The sequence below is a fragment of the Grus americana genome, chromosome 1 (genome assembly GCF_028858705.1).
Source record: "Grus americana isolate bGruAme1 chromosome 1, bGruAme1.mat, whole genome shotgun sequence".
Taxonomy (NCBI): domain Eukaryota; kingdom Metazoa; phylum Chordata; class Aves; order Gruiformes; family Gruidae; genus Grus; species Grus americana.
In genome coordinates this window covers 27,565,584-27,589,725 of record NC_072852.1, presented here as the reverse complement: position 1 = coordinate 27,589,725, position 24,142 = coordinate 27,565,584, and the positions used below count along the sequence as shown (strand labels likewise).

The 24,142-nt window shown below is 45.5% G+C and overlaps 1 protein-coding gene across 1 annotated transcript in view; it reads right to left on the bottom strand.

The window, feature by feature from the left end:
- Positions 1 to 7,033: 7,033 nt before the first annotated feature.
- LOC129205687 (ankyrin repeat domain-containing protein 26-like) overlaps positions 7,034 to 24,142 on the bottom strand; it is a 277,628-nt gene continuing 260,519 nt past the window's right edge. Inside the window, exons 51-55 of the mRNA XM_054823678.1 lie at positions 16,418 to 16,548; positions 10,188 to 11,305; positions 7,843 to 7,985; positions 7,629 to 7,690; positions 7,034 to 7,159 (exon numbers count right to left, since the gene is read on the bottom strand). The gene's annotated coding sequence lies outside the window, so the exon portion shown is untranslated. The remainder of the gene's footprint in view (positions 7,160 to 7,628; positions 7,691 to 7,842; positions 7,986 to 10,187; positions 11,306 to 16,417; positions 16,549 to 24,142) is intronic.

The window sequence follows — 24,142 nt, the reverse complement described above, 5'->3', positions numbered from 1 at the left end:
GACCCAGTCCTAAAGAAATGTTTTTACACGAGCATGAAGAACTTGGTAAGAACATGAGACTGAGGCATGCTTTTACTTAGCTTACATAGTTAGGTCAGTGTTCAGAGTGAATTGAAAGACAAGAATTGTTGCCTGCCACCAGCAGGCACCTGCAAAACTGATGACCTCTGTCTCCCCATCTTTCTCAGCCAAGCACCGCTATGCTACCAAGGGGAAGCAGGGGGAATCTTCACCGCTTCTAGACTATACTAGAAATCCGACTCGAAGGCCATTTGCTATGAGACCCAGGTTATTAGCTTGACCTGCCTTCGTCCCAGTCCTACGTGAAAAGCTGGCTAGAGCACGAGTATTTCAAGGGTCTCCACTTACAAATGTAACTGCTGCAGGAGCAGCAGCAGAGGTCAACAAGTTCAGAGGTAAGTAAGCCCAAAAGCAAGTGAACCAAGGGGGACCCCACTGCATCCCTCATAGAAAGTGCCTCGAAATCCCTGAGAGATTCAGCATCTTCCTCTTGCTCTGCTCCTCCTGCTGGCACAATGCAGTTTGCTGTGAAGATCCCCACATCAGTGCTGGACATTTCTTGTCTTCCAGGCCTCAGGAGCCTCCCCCAACTGCCATGGCATCTCTGAGATTATCAAGAGTCCCCACAGTGACACTGGAGATGGACTTTAACATGAAAAAATTGACGGGACTTCTCTCTACTGCCTCACCCCCCACCCCACTGTAACTGGTATCAACACCTGTTATGCCAGATGCCAATGCTGAATTTCCATTCTGTGGCTCCACCAGCCAAGAACTTTCCCCTCTGACTGACAGCCTCAGCCTCATGGCAGCACAGGGCAGGTTAGGAGCAAAGCTGAAAACAGGTCACATCTGAGTTTATCACAGGGACAACTCAAAGTGAAGGGCAAGATGTTCTGCACCTGCTTTCTCTGCAGAGAGATGCTAGAAAGTACCAAAAGCTGAACTTCTCTTTGACTGCTGTGGTGCAGGCTGGAGAGATATCTGAATGCCTTTTCCCTCTGTGGGCTACAAATTGGTCAGCTTCCCACGGGATCAAAACCTGTGGGATTTGCCAGTGTTTCCTGGCTAGCAGAAGCTCACCCACTACCTTCTGCCCAGACCACAAGAAGGATTGCTCTAAACCAGAGGAAGAGCCTGGGAACTGATAATTAGCAATTCCTCAACTCTAGTCCACACAACTGTGCTTCAAGCCTCCCTGGAGGAAAAGGAGAGAGATGTGTGCTGGGCATTTGCCTGGCCTCCAGGACGAGCTGCAGCTGTGAACAGAGCTGAAGTGAGCAGAGGAGAGCTCTTGCTTGGACTTATGGCCTTGCTTCTCTCTCACAAGCGAAGATGTCTGCGCGACTGATTTTCACTCAGACCAAGGTCAGAGAGAGAAGTCTTAACTGCCTGCTTAGGAAGAAAGCCTGCATAAGCCTTCAAAAATATGACTCATCATCCATACCAGCTAGGGCCAAAGAACTCAAATTCTATGACAAAATGCAGCAGTTCTGCTAAAATGTCACAACAGTTCTAGCAGCCATCACCATTTTGCAGCAATCAGACGGGTCCTTGTCTGTACCAGAGGCAAGCGGAGGCAGTAAGAGTGTACAGCCACATGAAAAGGGAACGGGAGAAGCGAGACCAGCAGGGGGAACGGAAGAAAATAAAGACGCATCCTGGATTACACATTTTATTAAATACCAAGTTGGAACAACATATTTGGCATTAGATGGTGGTAGCAGCACAAAACTGTCATCTTCCTGCCAGTGTGGTGGCCATGGCTGCTCTTCCTCACTGCCTGGCAACTCCAGTCCCTAAATTAGCAGGTGGAAGGGAAACCTTTCCTCTCAGTATAACCGCTCCTTGTTTTCTGGAGTTGGGACTTCTCTGCTCCAGCATCTTCTGATGGGTAATGATGCCATCTCGTCAGCTGTGAAAACAGTGAGAGGCAGTTGACTCATTCCACAAGAATACCTTCTAAAAATGAAAGTAGCTCTGCAACAGGGCTGCTTTAGCAACACATCTGAGTAACAAGCAGAGAAGTACATAAAAGGTTACATGCTACTGACCAGCCAGAACAACCACAACAGCACTTCTGGGAACTCTGCTTCTGGGTCCCCATAACAAGGGAAAGATGGGCTGAGACAGCAGCTACTGGTGAGCAGTAAGTTTGAGAAGTTTTTCTGCATCACCTCACCGCACCGTGCCCTGGGAAGCAATGGCACTGTTTAAAAAACCAACACCTGAGCTGCCTCCTGCTCAACTGGTGCCTAAGACGGGGCTCAAGGGCTGATCTTGAGCAAAGCCAACTTCATACAGTGGTTCCGAGTTATGATGGTGTTACTTGCCTCTCTTCCAGAGAAGGAATTAATCTGTCAGGCCTAGAAGATGCTGCCACAACCTCAAGCTGCAGCCAGGCCTGTGCTGGAACACATGGCTCTCAGCCCTGACCCTCACCTGCGGACATGATGTCCTGGTAGGACTGCAGACCTGCCTGTCCCTCTGGATGGGCCTGGCGATCTGCACTCTTGGCTGGCCCCGCTGACTGTCACTGGACCTGTTCTGCTCTTCTGGGTGAGGGCCTGTGGGACTGCTCCCTGGCCCATGAGCTCACAGGCCCTGCCAGCCTTGCTTCAACTCTTGGCTCGCCCTTGACGTGCCTTTGCAGATACTGCTCTGCACATTCATTTTTACCCATGATGACAACTACAGCAGTGTCACTACTACTACAACAGAAAGAGCATCAAGAAGAGAACAGATAATTGACTATACCAAAAAAGTCTAGGAAAAGGGTAATATAGGTCTCAAAAGAGGAAAAAACACCCCACAACAAAAGAAAATCACCAAGAAAACTCCAAACAAACCAGAGCTCACCTTTGTTCTTCATCTACCACCTTCACTGACCATTTCAGAGCAGTTGTTCTTCATTTCTTCCTATAAACAATGGGGGGGCCTCCACTTCTCTCCCCTCATACACTCTCAGTTTCTTCATAGCTCTGCTCAGAAGGCTAATCAACCTACACAGCAAATGAGTCAAGAAAACAATGAAGCAATGGAACAACTGGCCTTTTTCACATACTCTTATGATGACAGCGCAGATGTGGCTTGCTTGATCTTTAACGTGCTTGATACACCAGCAATGACTGAGAAAAAACAGCATTCCTGTGCCACAAATCACTCAGAGGATCCAAATTTCACCTTGTGGTGGGTTGACCCTGGCTGGAGGCCAGGTGCCCACCAGAGCCACTTTCTCACTCCCCTCATTCACTAGACGGGAGAAAAGGTATAACGAAACGCTTGTGGGTCAAGATAAGGACAGGGAGAGATCATTCACTAATTATCGTCACGAGCCACCCCTGTAGCGCCCCCGCTGCCAAAACCTTGCCATGCAAACCCAACACACACCTGAAAAGAGGAATAAAAGACTTCCTTCCCCCCAGGATGTCTGCAGGGCAACCTGTATTTGCATTTCATTTAGCAGCTATTGAATACTATAGGCTCATGCACAGAAGTGCCGTGCAAGAACTAACGTGAGGCTTGAATTTGCTCACAAACAGTTATGTACACCTATTTTTACGGTAAAGTTCAATACGGCTTGACTTCTACTCAGGGGTACCTCTTCACCATACGAAAAACACATACCTCTCACAGTCCTTCTGCAGTTTGAAGTTTATTCTCAGTTCTTCACACAGATGCACTTCATCTCTGCATATCCCCACTATCAGCTTCTTCACTGGCCATCCTTTACTGTCGTGCTTTCAAAATAGAAAAGATCCATGACACACACAGCATAAAAACAGTATCTACGTGTGGTATGTGCATCTAGCGTTCTCAACAGAGAAGCTGTCTCTCTCTGTTGCTTCCTGTGTGACCCCCAAATGACAAGATACTCAGCACCTGAATGGCAGGGGTAACAGAAAAAGCCAAGCATGTAAGAACTCGGCAAAAAGGTGAACACAGTTCTCCTGGATATTGGATAGGCATCTGGAGAATTTTCTGGGCTCACCTGTTGCAAAAGTTGAGCCTTTTCCCTGTCATTCTGAGCAGCACGCTCTTCAAGGTAGTATCTTGACTTCAATTGCTCTTCCCACGTGCTGTGTGAGTCCTTTGATGTCCAAGCCAGCAGATTCTGCTTTTGCATCTGTGAAAGCAACAGTGGCAAAAGAAAAACCTAAGGTGACCGGAAAGACAACTCTGAAATAGAATGCAGTAACTGAAATAGAAACAGGCCTAAGCTCTCTGCTCCCCATCCAAAATCTAAAACACACCTCGGGAAACATAAGCAAGAACAGGAGTTGAAGCTGGAGGAAAGAATGAACACTCTAAAAGCGATAAGATGAGGTTACAGCTTTGGGGGATAAGAAGACACGCATACACACACACACACAAAATCACCCTACAACTTTCTTCCAAAGGTCCTCCAGAGTGCATAATGATACCTACTTTATAAAATAATAATTCCTCTAGTGCCCACCACAGAAAATACCCTACCCTCACGACTTCTGTAGCAACTGTACAATCATCTGAGAGCAAGAAAATGCTCTGCCTGCTACTGTACAGCATCACCTCACCTAATTATTCTATACCTCTGCCCCACCGTGTGGCAGGAACGAACCATCGCCTGTTCACAGGTGGGAAAGGGACCCTTCACATGGTCTCAAGGGCAAGCTGTGACAAAGCAACACAGATCTCCCAAGTCCAGTCTCCTCTCTCAGCTTTCAACCACAGATCTCCCTCCTGCCCCCAACATCCATCCTATCCATCTGTCATAGTTTAACCCCATTAGGCAGCTAAGCACCACATAGCCACTTGTTTGCTCCCCCCCGACAGGATTTGGGAGAGCATTGGCAGGGTAAGAATGAGAAAACTGATGGTTTGAGATAAAGACAGTTTCTTAAGTAAAGCTAAAGCTGCATAAGCGAGCAACGCAAAAGAAGGAATTCATTCATTACTTCCCATCGGCAGGCAGTTTTTCAGCCATTTCCAGGAAAGCAGAGCTTCTTCACATGTAATGGTTGCTTGGAAAGACAAATGCCATATCTTCAAACATCCCCCCCTTCCTCCTTCTTCCCCACAGCTTTTATTGCTGAGCATGATGTCATATGGCACGCAGGAACTGAGTTTCCCTAGGCTTTCCAGGAAAATCTCATCTTAAGATTTCCCCACAGAAACAGGTAACTAGGCTCAGGAGTTCACAAAAAAGGGAAGTTTATGATCAGCTTACTGAGGCAGAAGCTTGCAGGTCTCTCTGAAGGGCTTCAATCCTACTGCTCTGTTGCTGGACTGTGGCTTCCAATCTGGCATTTTCAATTTCAAGGCTTAAAAAGAAATACAGGTCTTATTACGCAAATCCACCAGAGCACCAATTCTGAAAGAACAGCGTGAAATAACATCATCTAAACCAAAAGCATCTTTCAAATTTGTGTTTTAACTTGCTGTAATGCAACAAGGCTATCCTGCTGTTTTTGAACAATCCCAGAAAGCGACAGACACCTTGCTTCGCTGTGTTACTCTCTTACCGTTGCACGTGTTCTTCCAGTTGTTTTACAGTAGTATTAGCCCCCAAAGATGCCAACAGGAGGTCCTGCAGTCTCTGGGAAGAAGCTATGACTTCTCTTTCCTTATTATCCAAGGCAGTCTTCAAGTCACGAACACAACGCTCAGACTGAAGACGCTGTTCTTCCAACTCCTGCAACTGTAAAATCAAAGTAGGAATCCAGAGTAGTCAGGTGAGCTTATACAGAGGAGTCAGCTGCTGCTGAAGAATTCAAGCGCTGCATATATCGGCACATTCCCTCTACTCAAAGAGCTGTAATCATTTCAAATACATTCAAACCTTCTCTTCTACTAGCAAAGGAACACAAACCGTGTTACTTCATCATCCTTTATACCGGCCTCTCCCATCCCTCCACTGATTTCCTATTAGCACGGTTCTAAGCACCGACACTGCTCCTGCTGCCCTTTCAGTGGCTTGTGACACTCTTTGTATCCACTTGTCTGCTCCTCCATGAAAACAGGAATTAGAAAAGTTCCTCCTTCTCCTAAAATGAACCCACAGCTCCCTCATAAGGAGATTTAAGATGATCTCTGTTTCAGAACTGTGAGGCCTCTATACTTCAGTTTTTGTAAGAACACTGCAAAAGGAGGTCCCCACCTCAGAAAGCAGCTTACAATTCACTTGCAAGAAAGCTGCTTAAGGACAGCAAGTTACAGCAGGCCCAAAGAAGGGAGAAAAAAAAGGTGGTGAGATGCTGCTTTGGATATACAGTGCAAACACACCACCTACAAACAAACTCTGCTTCTTGCTTAGTTCAATCCAGATGGTTCTGACACCTGTGTTATTGAAAAAAACCCCAAACTCTAACAACTCCTTAAAAAACGTTCCTTCAACCATGAAGAAGGTTCACATTGTTTTACACGCTGTGCACCCAAACCAAAGATGACCTTCACATGTATTTAGCAAGCTACATATAAGGAGAATATAGAGAGAGTGCAATATCCTGACCAGGGAAATCATGCCTCAGAGCAGAGGTGAGTTTTGAGAGAGAACGAACTGCTCTGTTTGTACCTAGCTGCCATAAGGCTGCTCCTAATGTACTGCCTTGCCCCTCCAGTTTGTGAGGAGCTCCCCAAAGGGCAGGTTGCTTTTATCACCAGGGGAGGGGAGGAAGAAGGGAAGAGAAAGGACATTGCTGCAATAGTACCCCAGAGCCTGAACAAGAGCTTCTGCTGTGGGGTTGAGGAGCAAGATTGTCTCTTACTTGCAACAGAAACCAGGTGGCTTTTTGATGATTCAAGTAATATTGTCTTGCACTCTGGAAGAGGAAAAGGAGGCCACTTGGCTGAAGGTTTCACTGGCTTTGTGTCACAGGGTATCACTGTTAACTTCCTTAGATCTCTCTCCTACTGGCTGCCAGAATACTGTTTTGGCCTTTTTCATAGTGTACAGGAAGAAACAGCCACCCACAGGTTTATTCTTATAGTGACAGGCTTTGCATACCTCAGCTTCAACCGTGTCCAATTCCTTTTGCAAGCACAGATTGTCTTCCTCCAGGTCACGGTTGTAGAGCGTAGTAACATCCAGTGAAGCTTCTGACATAGATTGCTTTTTAAGAGCATCAGCAAGCTTCTGCTGCAGCTGTGTGACCCAGTCCTAAAGAAATGTTTTTACATGAGCATGAAGAACTTGGTAAGAACATGAGACTGAGGCATGCTTTTACTTAGCTTACATAGTTAGGTCAGTGTTCAGAGTGAATTGAAAGACAAGAATTGTTGCCTGCCACCAGCAGGCACCTGCAAAACTGATGACCTCTGTCTCCCCATCTTTCTCAGCCAAGCACCGCTATGCTACCAAGGGGAAGCAGGGGGAATCTTCACCGCTTCTAGACTATACTAGAAATCCGACTCGAAGGCCATTTGCTATGAGACCCAGGTTATTAGCTTGACCTGCCTTCGTCCCAGTCCTACGTGAAAAGCTGGCTAGAGCACGAGTATTTCAAGGGTCTCCACTTACAAATGTAACTGCTGCAGGAGCAGCAGCAGAGGTCAACAAGTTCAGAGGTAAGTAAGCCCAAAAGCAAGTGAACCAAGGGGGACCCCACTGCATCCCTCATAGAAAGTACCTCGAAATCCCTGAGAGATTCAGCATCTTCCTCTTGCTCTGCTCCTCCTGCTGGCAGGGCACCTACAAAGGAGGTAAGAAGTGACACACTGTGAGTGTTTATCTCACTCTGCTTTTTCCCATCGTCCAAGCCCAGCATCCAGAAGATGAGGGACAGTTCTACTACAGGCCACAGCGATTTTCCTCATCGGCCCTTCCGCAGTTAAGGATCGTACCTCCTCTGTGCTGAGCAATTGCAGCGTGTGTAAAGTCAGCAGTTCTCACTGGGCGGGAGGTGCTGAGAACTGCCTTGTCTGCTGCACCACCTGCAGAAGATTCTTCTGTCTTTTCACCATCTGTGTTTTCCATCGGTACCTTACTAAGGATATATACAGAAAGAGAGGAAATAAGAGTTGGTAGAAACAACCGCATCCTTGCATACACACTTGACTAGGAGAGCAACAGCCATTCCTTATTCCATTTTGTTGCCAACTGAGAAATGGTAACGCTCACACCTTACTCTTGCACTACCATTACAGATTCACAGATTGGGAGGGGTTGGAAGGGACCTCTGGAGATCATCTAGTCCACCCCCCCTGCTAAAGCAGGATCACCTAGACCAGGCTGCACAGGATTGTGTCCAGGTGGATTTTGAATATCTCCAGAGAAGGAGACTCCACAATCTCTCTGGGCAGCCTGTGCTAGTGCTCTGTCACCCTCAAAGTGAAGAAGTTTTTCCTCATGTTCAGATGGAACTTCCTGTTTTCCAGTTTGTGCCCATTGCCCCTTGTTCTGTCACTGGGCACCATTGAGAAGAGTCTAGCCCCTAGAAGAGTTGGGCCCCATCCTCTTGACACCCACCCTTTAGATATTTATAAGCATTGATAAGATCCCCTCTCAGTCTTCTCTTTTCCAGATATTCAGATTTATATTATTTATTTTATATATGAATTTATATTCATATATAAACAGACCCAGCTCTCTCAGCCTTTCCTCATAAGAGAGATGCTCCAGTCCCCTCATCATCTTTGTAACCCTACATTGGACTCTCTCCAGTAGTTCCCTGTTGTCTACTGGGTTGCCCAGAACAGGACACAGAACAGAACTCCAGATGTGGCTTCACTAGGGCAGAGCGGAAGGGGAGGATAATCTCCCTCGACCTTCTGGCCACGCTCTTCTGAACGCACCCCAGGATACCATTGGCCTTCTTGGCCACGAAGCCAAGCTCATGGAGAGCTTGCTGTCCACGAGGACTCCCAGGTCCTTCTCCGCAGTACTGCTTCCCAGCAGGTCAACCCTTAACCTGTACTGGTACATTACATGACGAAATATTCGCTGCAGGCATGTTCATTCTCTAGATGCATGTAGGTATCTGTGAAGCACTTCAGCCCTGCTGGCTACAATCTAAACTGATGAACAACTGCTCCATAGGGATAACTGTCCTTATCCCAACCCACGAGGTTTTGCCTTTGTCTTCCCATTCTCCTCCCCATCCCACCAGGGAAGGGGAGGGGAGCAAGCAGCTGCATGGTGCTCAGCTGCCGGCTGGGGCTAAACCACGACAGCCCAGCTTCAATAAAGGTCTCAGCATATCATCAAACCTTGGTGCCATTACCAAAATGGTTCATAAATCAGCACAGACACTCTGACAACTCAGCCCCTCTAATGACCATGTAAACCGTCTTCCCAACATGTCTAGACACACGAGCATAATCCACAGCCATGAAGCCAGACTTATCATCATAAGAATATCAGCACCATGCCAAAGAAGAAGTTGGATTGCATTCATATCCCCAGCAAAGATGGCAACTGTAAGAGCAGTCCTAAAGCATCCAAAAAGTGATATGAAATATACCCGCTTCTGGAGGCACTGTGTTGTCATCATTTTAATTCCTGCTTGCTCCCAAACCAATTCTTTCCCCCTTTCCTACAAGCACAGTGAAAGTGAAGCCAAATACATGGAGGAGTTGGAGAATTCAGGTTGGAAGGGACCACAGGAGGTATCCAGGCCAACTGCTTTCCCAAGCAGACTCAGCTACAACCATGTCAGACCATGCTGCTCAGGGCTCCTTCCACTCTGGTCTTAAAAGCCCCCATGGATGGAGGCTGCATAAATTCCTGGGGCAAGGTGTTCGACTGCTCGACTGTCCTCATGTGAGGAGAGAACTGGTGATGCTTGAGCAGCTGCAGAACCACCCCACAGGGAGACCACAGCAAAGCGGCAAGTTCGCAGCATGCACTACCAACAGCACTCAAGCTGACCTGGCAGCTACAAGCAATGAAAAGCTCTGGAATTCATTCTTCCAGCTGACAGGGCAAATCTTGCTTTTCAAGTGATTAGCTTGAATGTGATCCCACACGATGCCTTAAGGGCAGATGCTTCTGCACGGCACCCTGAAAACTGCCAGTGGTGTTCATTGTGCCATGCTGATGCTCACGCTGGATCAGTAGACTCTTGAGTTGTGCTCCTTGTGCTTGAGAGAGGGCTGCCAAGGACTAGCAGAGCTTGGCTCAGAACCTCCCGCAGCAATGCCTGCCAGAAGCACTGATGATGTCCCATCAGAAAGCCAAAGCCCCTCACCATTTCTCTGTGTCTCGCCTGTTGATGCCAACTCTCTTCAGCCACCAATGCCACCGCCTCAGCCAGGCTGGGTCGCTGCGGGCAGCTGTGTGGTGCAGCCTGCCCAGGTCCTCCTTCTGGAGCTCATAGGCACTGGTGGTGGTGGCAGCATAGGGCTGACCAGAAGTGCTGCCGGAAGGCAACTGCTGCCACTTCTTGCAGAAGAGTCCCATGAATTGGTGCACGCTGCGGCGCATGCTCCGGTGCATGCTGCGGTGTGGGCACAGCCCCGCTGGGAGTGATCCTCAGCAAGAGGCACCCAGCAGACTCTGCCAGGGCCCAGGCAAGAACAAGGACAAGGACGAGGGTAAGGACAAGGACAAGGGTGAGGATGAGGAGGAGAAAAGGCACAAGAGAGACGAGCTCGCCCCGAGCTGTGGCCGCGGCCTGGAGACCCCGAGGCGGGAGCAAGGAGGCACGATGCTCCCAGCCGGGGATGTGCTGCTGCTGCAACAGCGGCGGTGACAGCACTGAGCGCCTGCTCCCTGCGCCAGCAGGGCACGCGCCAGCCCCCTGCCTGCGCAACAAGGGCGGTGAGCACTCCAGGGGGCGTCACAAGGGGGTGTCACAGAGGGCAGGGTGACGCCGCCGTGCGGGCCGGTTGCGTGCCTGCAGAGGTGTGGCGGGCGGGTGTGAGGGCGACCCCAGAGGGCGGCCAGGTGCGCGGCACGGGGCTTGTGAGGGCCCCGCGGAGGGGGGGTTCTGCCCCCGCGACAGGGTGCCCCAATGCAGGGGCCCAGGCTGCTCCTGCCTGGCTGAAGGCTGCGGCAGATGCTGGAGCAGCTCTTGCCTCACCCGCTCTTGGTACTTGCCTCAGCGCGTGGCCAAGGTGCCTCAGGACACGCATCCCTGAAATGAGGCTCGAGGTGGAGTCAGAGCCCAGCTCGGGTGGTCAGAGCAGGCTCAGGGTGCCCGTTGATCGCTTCAAGCCTGCCATGTCGGAGCTCCAGGATGATGTGCTTCCTTCCAACAAAAGGCGGCCTGAACTTCCTGCAGTGTGACGAAAATCAAGGGCACCATCTCGCTTTTGTGTTGGTACAAGGGTCAGCACAAGGAAGGTGCTATTTAGTCCTTGAGTGCTGTGGAGGACAAAGATGTATTAATCAGGAATTAGATTAATGTAAGCTGTCTTTCCTTTGACGTGCCTCTAATTGCCCTAGCATGGTCTTAGTGCAGCTGAGAGTGGGGCCTCTTCAATCTGCTCTTTCTTGTGTCATTGTGCTTTGCAAGGTGTTGCGAAGGCTGTTAAACCCAACAAATCCTTGCTGCCATGTAACTTGTGAGCCTTGCAGTCATTCAGCCCGCAAGGACAGCTCATTTTGTGTTCACAGAGATGCAATGGCAGTAGGAATCACTGCCCAGCCTAGTGTTCAAAGGAGATGGTGCTGTATAGATGGGGGAGATAGGTTGGGGAATTTGTTCCTCATTATGTTTGGGAAAGAAATCCTAAACCACCATCGCTGTTGTAGTGTTTGGTGCCAGTGTTTTCCCAGGTGACCCCTACAGTGCAGTCTGTCCCCAGGCCTAGGGTGGGTGAGGTGGTTTTATGTTAGTTAAGTCGCTGTCCACATCATGTGGTGTGTCCCATAATCACTCCACAAGACAACAAGGAGTCTTGTGGAGTAAACCTTTCCAAATGGCTAAGGATTTCCCTCTGCCCCCTTCTTTTGTGCTCTCCTCAGAGCTTCACAGTCTCTTGCAGCCAGACTCCTGAACTCTGTTGAGCCCTGTCCTCAAAGCTTCCCAATGCCCCCTGGGGGCTCCAGCTGCAGCCTTTTTTTTTGTTTTGTTTTGTTTTGTTTTGTTTTTTTGTTTGTTTGTTTGTTTTAGCTAGCTTTACAACACAACTCAGTGCAGAGGGAGGTGGGTAATTAGGCAGCGTTGGGACCCAATGCAGCTTTTCCAAAGGCACAGTGCGTGCTCGGACAGGGCTTTTGAGCTGCCTTGTTGCCTTCCTGCCTGTGCCATCTGAGGAAGGAACGAAGTCCCCTGAGCGAGGAGACTAGTAGTTGTCCTCTCAGAAACGTGTTGCTGCTTTCCATGTGCGCTTTTTGCCATCTAGTGGCAGCAACGTATTGGTGTTCTGTTTGCATCTGATAATTGCACTTTCTAGGTGTGGTACAAAATTGTTTGTGCTGTAGGACTCCTCCATCAAGCAGCAAGGTGCAGCTATCCATCCGCACTACTGACTATGCTGCTGTGATGGAGAGCCAGGAGACTAGCTTTTCCTGGAATAGTTAGTCTGGGAGAAGTATCTATCCACTGTCAAGTAAAACCACAGGAATGCTCAAAATCGGTGCTTTTCTAAAGTTTAATGGAGTTTTGAGTTGTTGAAGCAAATATTCACTATGTGATCATATGGACGCCTTGTTGCTGATTTGGGGATGTATTCTGAAAGGTAACATTGTGAGGCCTTTAAAATGAAAAGTTGTATTTTGATGGGAAAGTTTGTTCCATCAGTGACCCCGTGCACAATTAGGTACGCTATATCTCTGATATGCAACAGTTCTGTTGGGGATGCAGGTAGTTAAACCAGCTCCACGTCGCTGATGCCAAATTGCTTTAGAGGAACTTCCCTCACTGAACTACAGTCCTGTAGATCGGTAGAGATTGTATGTGGCTACCTTCCTGAGCTTCCACTCACTTTTGAAGCAGGCTATGACTTGGAAATGAGTTTGTTTTTATTGATGGCTTGTTCTAGCTCCTGACGGGAGGCTATGAAAAGTGTCTTTTCACATCCAGAAATCAGAGGCCTGCTGTTGGTCACCCCACATCTGAAAGATGCTATGATCCCACCAGTTTGCAAGTATGATAGGAATAATATCCATTCATATTACTGCTGAGGTACTGAGGCCTGAAGCAACCATTACCAGGCTTCAGCATGGGTGGTACATGCCAAAAGGCCATATCAGGTATGTCCCAGGTGCTTTGGGATAGATGTTGCATGCAGGAGTAGACATGATATGAAGTGTAGCTATTCGTGGAGTGTTTCCAGCATGTCCTGATGCTCTGAAAAGTGACCTTGGAGTGGTCCTTTATCTAAACAGCTGTACTGCGGCAACCCTCAGGAGCGATCTTGCAGAACAGCACTGAAACGGCCAAATACTCTCCAGGAAGCTATAATGCCTGAAAAGAACTATGCAATGCATACCTTTGGTAAGCAGGCTTTTTTGACAATGCATTTTTCTTTGCTCCAAGACAGGCATTATTTCCCAAGATATAGAAACACTGTGCAGAATACAGTCCAGTCAAAGCCAATATTGAAACTGCAGCTCAAAGGAGCATTGCACTGGAGATGAGGAACTAAGGTAGATCTACATTCCATGGTAGGATGGCTTTCTTAGCATAATTAGATTATGTTGCCATAGCTAGATTTGCTCCCATAAGCGAGTAAGCTTGTTTAGCAGTATCTTCACCCTGTTGAACAGGATACCATGAGGACAGACCCTTAATCCCACCTCATTTGATGTGTGTCTACAGAGCTGTTTCCTCACTGAGCTCTAGTGGCTCACCTCCCCCATGTGTGAAACCTGCTAATTTGCTTTCCTCTATGGAAACTTCACAGATGGCTGCTGCCCAATTACTACACCGTTTCCAGATGTCTAATTGATAGATGTTTGTTTAGCAAGCATCTGTGGTGCTACAGGGTGATCTTGCCTCCAAGTGCTTGCTATTGCCTTCCACTCAGAAGGACAGTGGTTGCCTTTCACCTCTGTGGTGCATATAAGCATTCCCTGATGGACTTTCCCTTTTAAAGTGATCGACTGGGTTCTGCCTGAAGCAGTTGAGGAAGTACTCAGCAAAACAACTCACAGGCTCTAAGTAATAGCTTTAGATGAGGATATTGGCTGCTGTTTGCAAAATTACTCTCTGCTTACACCCAGCCGTGGGACAGTAATTCAGAGAGAGGGCCAGTAAGCAACAGCTGGAAGTCGCAAAGTCCTTCACCACTCCAGCTGAATCCAGGAAGGGTGAATAGTCATAGCCCAAATGCTGCACAAAATAAAGAGTTCGTGTCTTTTCCATGCTCCTTCTTGGAAGAAGCATTTTATTTCTAAACATCTGTTACTGCAAGACAAGAACTTAAGCTAAATTTTAAGAAGGCTAGCACAGAAAGAAAAAAATACCAATAGCAGAGATATCTTGAATGTGCAGTTTATTACTGGGATACTAAATTTTTCATAATAAGTCAAAGACTTAATGTACTAATATATAATGAGCCCAACAAACATGAATGTTACATATTTACCCACAGAAATAGTCCTAGTAAGTAAACCAAATTGCCTGCTCCAGATCATCTGCCCTATTTTATTTATTGCAGGACATGATAACATAGTGTGCCAAGCTGGGGACAGAGCCCTTTCCTTATCTTTAAGTGGTGTGATGTGATTAAGAAATGATGTTCTTTCACTTCCACCTTATGTTTGGGAGTTTTGCTGTCCCAGTAAAGCATTATTCTGGTGTGTCGAAGCCTCTATGTATATAATATTTAGATTTTTGGGGGGTTTTGCAATTCAATTTCAGTTTCTTCTTCTGTCCAAGGAAATTGTTTTACAACAGTCTTGAAATAATCCCCTAATAAATAATTTTCAAACTGCTTAGTTTAAAATTATAAGCTCATAGAATGAAAGTAAAAGAGTTATTGAACCATTAAACCTTGTACTGGTTTAAGCCTCATCCTTCATTCATTGCCATTCACTGTGATAATTGTCCTTTAAGTATCTGAGAGAAGCTGAGAAACTGTCACTTACCAGTAGAAGTGATATAAAGAAGTGGCAAATTCTTCTCTTGAAGTGGGGCTTTTTTATAACAAATATAAAATGAGTAGCTATAAATGGTAAAATAACCCTTCTTCTGTGGCTGATGCTTGGCTGGTTGTATTTGGTATTCTCAGAGCTAGACAATTACTCTGTTTTATTGATGTTTGGTTTTTTGGTATTGAAGAGTGTGCTGAATGTAGTTACCTCTTTGTTACCATCTTTCCCCATTTTTTCAGTTATTATAACCACTTCTTGTTTCTCATATTTAAATAGTAAACTGGATTGCTATGTCAGTACAGAGCTTGCTGCAAAAGGCATTGAGTGTCCCACTGCTATTGTACAGTTATAATAATTTGGGTTTTTTCCCTATACAACTCTACCTGATAACCGGAGAAAAAATAGAAATAGACATTTATAATTTTATTGGGTTACCAGTAGTTATTGGAAGGACAACCATCTTTTCAGTAACTAGAGCGAGAGGTAAATAAGCAACAAATACTAAGGCATCTAATGAAAGATAGTGCAACATTTCTCCAAATTGCAGGATTGCAATTGGCCATTACATTTTATCAATGTAATTAAAAGGCAGATAAGAAAAGAATAACCTATGCAGTATACAAGCTGGAAAGTGTCAGTTAAATTTAGTTTTCAGCATCAGGTTTTTAAAAACATTGATTTCTCTATTTGCAGATAACTCTAAATAATGGTATGTTAATGAAAGAAAATGCAGGGTATGAATTTTACATGATCTAATGAAAGGATTACTTTTGATAATGAAAATATTGATTGTCTAAGAAAAATCTTTTATGAATGATGTGAAATAACTGAGTCCATTTCTTTATTCTGTCTCTGGGTACCACTGTTATGCCAGGTATATACTTTTTTGTCTGGTTAGTTTCTACTATCAAGATTTTTGATTGAGTAATGACAAATCAATCATTTTCTTCTTCATTACGAAGACTGGAACTTTCCTTGCCTGTTGCTATACATTTCAAATTACAGTGGTCTATTGTATACGCCTTGCACTATTTGTGGCTTTCATTATATACAGAATACATATGCACATATATAGTTGAGTAAGTATGTATATAAAATACAATTGATAGGCTATTTAAGATGTGTAACTAGCTTTGGAATACAAACCTTGTTTGTTTTCAGAGGCACTGTGGTTGTAGAGTGCTTGGAAAAATCTCCCCTCCTTTTTGTTTATACAGAAAACAAACAAATCAAGAAAACGCCCCAAACCCCAAATTAAGTGTTGTAATAATTAATTCTAATTCACCAAGGATCAAATCTAGAAAATAATAATTTTTCTCCTTGTTCCAGTCGGGGGAAAGGGGGAGAGAAATATTTTTTCTTACATAAAAGCCAATGAGGGATAGTTGAAGTGCCTTGTTCATCACAGATAACATAACCATCCTCAAGTAATACCTGTCAAAAGGCTGTCCTCTGCACCTAGCAGCTATGTGTGACAGAGAGTGGGTCAGCAGTGAATTCTGGTGCTGTTCCCAGGGATCTGATGGCTGTTGTCAACTTCTTCACCAGGCTGCTTGTGTTTGTTCCTAAGGAAAGATATTATGGATATGTTGTTTCTTTTCTTTTCTTTTTTTTTTTTTTTTTAGAAGAAACTACACTTTTCAGAGAAATGTGACACGTTTTTACTTTCCTACCCTCAGGCTTGATCCTACTTGATCTCAGTAATACATCTCTAGGCTTGACCACAGTAAAAAGAAGAATGTCGCTATTATTGTCACTCTCCTCTAGGGAGAGTTTGTCTGCCTTGTTCAGCACTTTGTCTGGAAGAGGCTTTGGCTTAGTTGTGTCCCACCCTAGCAATAGGAACACTAGCTAGGTAGCTGAATTCTTCCAGTTCCCACTGGAGAGTTTTGTTTGTATGTTGTGCATTTGTTTGTTTTCTGAAGTTCTGGTGAGCTCCAGCTGTGGGTGAACTCGCATGTCTACTGCAGAACCACTAGATGTCCATATTATTTAGCATCGGCTTAATGTATCTTAGTATTTCCCGGGTTTTTACTTGGCTGGCCATGTCTTTCTCACAGAAGTGCAATACGTAGGCCTCAGTAGATTATACAAGTTTAATGATTTTTTTCCTAATGCATTTTTCTGCACAGATCCCCAGTGCCTGTGATCTACCATTGAACTAATAGTTGCGCTATGTCTGTCAAACAGCTCTGGAGTAATTGTTTATGGCTAGATAACTAGCTATACGGCAGATTATTTAAGATTAATAACACTGGACTCCATCTTAACTTGTACATTGTATGTTCAAATTCAGTTGGGTGGCAACACAAGTGATGTACCAGGTGTACTGGTCTACAGACTGCAGATAAAAACAGATATAAAGAAAGAGAGACTGGAAGAGAGGAAATTAGATATGCGGGTACTTGAGAAAAATGTTTGAGACCCATAAATACAGTCTGCAAGATGTTCGTCATTTGTATCAGTCTTAATTGTAAAGATGAGGAACAGTGTGTTTGTGTTTCCACCTAGGGCAGAACTGTTCTGAATTTTAAGGGAACAACAGCATGTCTTCTTCAAGGTTGACCGCTTTTGAAGCAAAACCCCAGGTACCTCAGACACAGAGCAATCAGGTGCAGGCTGAATGTAGGCTTTGAAACTCCGTGAGTCAGAGACAAATAGGAATTAAAATGTCGAGGCAGTCAATACCCGAGTAAAACCAGTCATTGTCCACAGAGCCAGCAGGGGTAGGTAACCAGTGAGGTTACGCTGGCCCCCACAGTCCCTGGGATCTAGTAGGCAAGCCACCCGTCCTGTTTGCACTGAGACAGTTTGGGAAATGGGTCCCTTTGTCCCTGCCTTGGTTGACACGCAACCACACAACCTAAATACCAAATCCTCCAAATTAGCACTCCTCTTGTCTCTTTCTCCAAGACTGCCTCCCTCAGATCTGCAGATGGTACCTCTGATACACCCACAGGAAAACAATCTCTTTGGTCACATGGCGATGACTAAACCTCTCACTTGCCATGGTCACCCCTTCTGCTTCCAGAAAGCAGTGCCACCGTCGAACCCCAATGAGGGTCTACTTCCCCCTTCACTTCAGCAGCCCTCTTCTACCCCTCCAGAAACCCCTCAGTGCCGTCATTGCCTGTAAGATGTGTGACATCTTACACAGTGGGAGCAAAACCCCACCGGCGTCACAGCAGTCTGTGTGACTGCTGATCTCTTCTGCCTGTTCTCTGGCTAAAACCTGGGGATGGAAGAGTTACAAGAATTCCTGCATTGGCATTGGAAGAATGGAGCTATTATTCTTGTTGGTTTTATAATTATGAGGAAAAATATAGATCAGCCTAGGGCATAGCACAGAACTATCAGTGACTGAGCATCGACTTTCGTATGAAACAGTTATTATAAAACACTTCCCGGTCATTTCCACAATTCATTGGTCAAAATCTACAGAAGGTTTTGTTCAGAACAAAGATACCCATGTCTTTTTTTTGCATACAGAGAGAATCATGTTATCTTGAGAGGATTATTTGTAACAGAAGTCATTATTTAACCCCAGCCAGCAGCTAAGCACCAGGCAGCCGCTCGTGCACTGCCCCCCCCAGAGGGATGGGGGAGAGAATCAGAAGAGTAAAAGTGAGAAAACTCGTGGGTTGAGATAAAGCCAGTTTAATAGGTAAAGCAAAAGCCACGCACACAAGCAAAGCAAGACAAGGAATTCATTCACCACTTCCCATGGGCAGGCAGGCGTTCAGCCATCTCCAGGAAAGCAGGGCTCCATCACGCGTAACGGTGACTTGGGAAGACAAACGCCATCACTCTGAATGGATCCCCCCTTCCCTCTTCTTCCCCCAGCTTTATATGCTGAGCATGATGTCATATGATATGGAATATAGGGGTCAGCTGTCCCGGCTGTGTCCCCTCCCAACTCCTTGTGCACCCCCAGCCTCCTCACTGGTGGGGTGGGCTGAGGAGCAGAAAAGGCCTTGGCTCTGTGTCAGCACTGCTCAGCAGGAACGAAAACATCCCTGGGTTATCAGCACTGTTTTCAGCACAAATCCAAAACACAGCCCCCTGTGAGCTACTATGAAGGAAATTAACTCTATCCCAGCCAAAACCAGCACAGAACCAGTTCCAAACCTGCTTTAATAAATAACGTTAAAAGGTGGTTAGGGGCAGATAGCTGTTTTGGGAGCTGCAGCGCACATCACCTGTGAATATCGAGGAAGCTCTGTGGCTGTGTGACTAGACTGTCGAACCTGCATTCGTTCAAACTTTTTCATTAGAACATTGCAACAGAGTTTCCACATGCAAAATACTTCGCTGGGTAAGGGTTAAATCCTCCTAGAGCAGACTGCTGCCAGCGGGAGGCTGGGCTCTGTCACTGAGCGGGTCATTGTCCCCAGGCATGTGGTAAGGGCTGAGATCTCTGACCCTTCAGCTCAGCTTTTTGAACATCTCAGATAGTTAATTATAAGCTCTTTCTGCATCAGTAGATCTCATAATTTCCCATGCAGTGACCAGTGGTAAACTATAGAAAAGCTGTTTTACAAACCTATTCCTCCTCGCCAGAAAAAAGGGAGGATGGTCACATCTGATCGATTGGAAGGGCAGAGAAGTTAATTATTTTTGCTTGTTTGCTCAGTAGCAGTCTTTTCAGGCCTCTGAAAGGAGACGCTGTGGAAAAGTTAGTGATGCAGAAAGTAATTTCCCTGGCGAATTTGTTTCTTTACAGACCGTGCATATGCCCCGTTTAATAAAGAAGAGAGAGGGGTGAGGCTTAGGTGCACTAATTCATCCCTGCTGGGGCGCTGTGAAGCCCTGCCGTGCATAGGAGCTCTTTTCTCGGGCTGGGGAGCACCGCTGGGTGGGCTCAGAGCCTGGACAAAGCAACAGCTTTTGCTAATACGGTACTGTCATCCAGCAGAGAAATCGCTGGCAGAAGGTGCAAGCCAAGCCGGGCCGGGGCCCCATTCCTGTCCAGAGCATCACAGCCGTGTCTGCTCTGGCTGCCCACAGCTCTGTGTTTTACAGACACAGCTGTTTGGTTCCTGGGGTGAAGCTGTTCGTGGCTCAGTGCTAGGGCATGGGAGAGAGAAGCCATGGACAGTCCCTGTCCGTCTGTGTAGACATCCTCCAGTTATATTCCTGTTCAGCTTCCATGGGCACAACTTCCACCACCAATTTCCCTTTTTTGGCCCTAAATCAGCACAGGCTTATGACAGAGCTGCTAGAAGAGCAGGTAAATTCAGTGGTGCGCTTTCTCTACGGAAAGTTGTACAGTGATTGTAGAAGCTCAACATTTGTATTTAATCACCGGCTTTTGTCGTATTATTTTGTATGTATAGTCTCTATTTTGCTTTTTCGTTATCATGCCAGATTAGCAATCTTGGGAAGAAGCGTTAAAGCAAAATTTTACTAACTTGTGCTCTACTAACTTGCATTTTTACATAAAAGTGAGTTTTCATTTAGATTCCTTTCATATTCAAATCCCTCTGGAAGATGGATTTCCAATAATTACCCTGTCTGAAAGGTAACACAGGTGCCTGATGCCAGATGGGAGCTGTTGTGTGATCCTTCACTGTCCACCTGGTAAAGTTACGGACCCTCCTAGAGGAGCAAGTTTAGAACACAGGCACCTTAAGAAAATTCAGATGTCCTACACTAGTAAGTTTGAGTTTGAGTTTCAGGGCTTAGGTGTACCAGTATCATTATAACATATCATGCACTCCAACTCCTGAAATTCTACCATTTCAGGAATTAAAAAAAATGTGGATTTTATACAGTTTCTATGGAAAAATAATTCCAAACTAAAATTTCTAGTTTAGAAAAATGGAAATTTGTTGCTCTGCTAATTTTGGACCAGCCCTAGGGACAGTACATGGGGCCAGCGTGGAGATGAGGGAATCCTGCCATCGCTATACATGCATACTTACAGCAAGAGGATGCAGAAGGTGCTCTCAGGCCTTTGCAGATCTCTGCTGGAGTCTTGAATGAGAGCTGCCAGGCTGCTGGTTGTCTCTGGACATGCAACTGTATGGCACAAGGCCGTTCTGAACCGGCCGGGTCGGGAACCTGATGCACTACAGGTATGGCAGTCAGCGTTGCCTGGGCTAACTCACATAAGCAGAAGTTTGTGCAAACATGGGGTGGGTATTGCATCTGGGACCCAAGCTAATACCTGGATAACACTGAACTGTGCGGTGTGGGAATGCCTGTTTATCTGGAGATAGACTCAGTGTTTCTGCCTGACACTAGTGTGAACAGGGCAGTGTAACCTTTGGTAGGATGCCAAAGAGCTAGGGAGGTGTACGTTTTTTCTTCATAAATGTTTCTCCTGCGTTCAGATGTTACTACAGGATGTCTCAGTTCTAACAAATTGGCATTTGTGCCTGTGAAAGTATTTTTCCATAATAATAATAATAACAACAACAACGATGATGATGTATTCTTATTGACTCTAATCATAAATGATTGCATAAGAAATGAAACTGTTCTCAACAAATACATTAACAAACAACTTTTGTTGATACATTACCTTGCTTTGTTCATGTATTTGTTCTGTTATTCACTAATTTGATCCCTCTGAGCATTGGTGTTAATTAGTGAGGTTTAGCTGTTCCTGAACGTCAGTGAGAGATTTTAAGTATTTATAATTGTTTAACTACTACAGGATATTTTCAGCAATACTGAAAATCTAATTTTATAGGATATTAGGAGAATATCACAGAATCTAGCATTCATAATAAAGATAGGATATACGTTCTTCTTTATATGCCAAAACACAATGACACAAATTATGCAGGCTTTTTACCACAGGCGATGATGTGGGAGTGGATTTTTTTTCTGGCTGTTAAGTGATTAAGAAGAGCAGTTTTATAACCTGATCACAGGTGACAGGTGGGTTTTGAGACACAAAAGGAAAACAGAAGATAAGCATGACATCTTTCTCCATATCTCTGTTGGGCTGCTTGGATATTAGCTACTAATCTATAATAAGCAGAATTGTATGCTTCCTTTACCCTCTTCCTGGTATGCTCCATTATAGTTTTCAACTGGGTTTTCATTACCTTGGGTAATGAAAAGCAGCTAAGATGAAAATGAAGACTCTTGTGCTAGTATTTCTGATGCTGTAAGCAATATGAGTGCGCAAGGAAGACAATACCAAATTCTTTGCTAAGGTAGCAGCAGCCTAATCGGAATTGAATTCTTCAGATTTTCAGTCCCTTTTCCAGCAGGCATGTGAGCTGAAGTTCTCAGATTACCTGCTCAACTTCAGTAATGTTGCAAATACCTCCTGAGGGTATTGTAATGTCTTACACAAATATTTCAGCAACCTGCACTTCCTCACTGTACAGCTTTTTGGGGTTTGTTTGTTTGTTTATTTGCTGTCTGTGTTATTGCACATCTACCTATCCATAAATTTTCTTTTAGAGCTATGATGTTTAAGTTTTCTTGGGACAAAATCTTCTGTTACTATCTCCTTTTTTTTTTTTTTTTTCCCCCATCTTCATTGTCCTCCACTGCAGATTCCTGGATGGTGCGAGTTGATCTTGCTTCAGAAGCATATAATTTTATATCAACTGAGGACCTACTCTAGGGTTGCATGTTTTCAAGAGTGGCTCCATAGGGAATGCTACACCTGGGTTAGAGCCTTGTCTTTAACCTCATAGTCCTGCAAATCTTCAGAAGTTTCTTTTATATGTGAAGGGTGTAGTCACCAATTACTTGCAGATTTGAATGGGATCAGACCATTTCATGGAAACCTCAGTCAACCATTTTGAGATGTCCATATTTCCCCACAGGTTATCTATTCCTTCTCTCTTTCCACTATTGATTTGGGCTTTCGCCCCCCCCTAAGACACCATTCCTTGACCAGTTCTTTTGCCCTTACATGAATTATCATGTGGAAAGGCACGATTATTTCCTTAGCACTAATTTATAGTGCGATTTGTAGCCCTGGTCTAGCAAAGCGGTTATTTCCTTATATTTTCACTTGAAATTAATTTTTGCAGTCTTTTTCTCAAAAATAAAGTGCAAAATAAGTGCAGATCTCTTTGCCTTGGATATGGTAATTACAAATGTCTTCCTGAAAATTCCATTTGGCTAGTAATTTGCACATTAGCACAGCGTAACTTTGAAAGATGTGAGAGCACTGTAGTAGTGCATCAGTGCGAGTCCTATTTTTACCTTGTAGTGAGTAACGTGGGGTTTTTGTTTACATATAAAAAATTATGCATAGTCCAATTTTTTCTGACTTGGCAGACAAATAATATCATTCTCTTCCTGCTTCACTCCTACTGTGCATAAAATATTAACCCTGGTGTTACACAAAGGCAGGGTTTTTGCATTTAATTGTTACTCAGCTGCAGCCTGGAGAAAGTATTAATTAAGAGAAAGAATGATACCACTCCTTCCCAATGTATGCATTTTGTCTGCTAAATTGCTGAGACTAGGATCATGCTGGGCTAGTGCTTCTCTGTTAAATTCTTATTTTACATCATCTTCTATATTTCATGGGATCATGAAGGAACAAGCTGAGGCCAGGGTATCTTAAGAGAGTATGGTCCAGACTGACTTGCTGTGGGGCAGGAAGAATTTTAGCTCCTTAGTCCTCATTTTTTGGTTCTCCTCTGCAGTGCTGACATCTGACCCAACCCTTGCTGCCCCTCAGAGAGCACCTTCTCTCTAGCTCCTCTGATGTGAAGGTGAGCAGGTGGAGGCCACGGCCCTCTTGGGCTGGGGCTGCTTCTATCCCTGCATCCCTGTGAAAACGGCAGCTGGGAAGGGACCAAGTGCAGTGGTACATGGGTACTTGGAGCAGGTTGCAGGATTGATGCACCTCTGTATGAAACAATGATGAAAAGTGCATTATTTGTCACTGCCTTGTTAGGGTCCTGAGCGCATCCTTGACCTCCAGGGGTTTTTTTGAGTTGGCTCAGGGCTGGTGCTGATGTGGTGCAGCTGTGCAGCCTTGGAGCATTCTTGGTTGACCCTGTTTGCCATCACAGGACCTGCTCTGCTCTTCTTGCTCAGGGCCTGTGGGACTGCGTCCTGGCCTGTCAGGCCATTGACCCCACCAGCCTTGCTGTGACTCACAGCTCCTGCCTGGCCAGCCCTGAGGCTCTTGGCACTTGCTACGTTGGCTTCAGTGCAGGGATGAGTATTTCC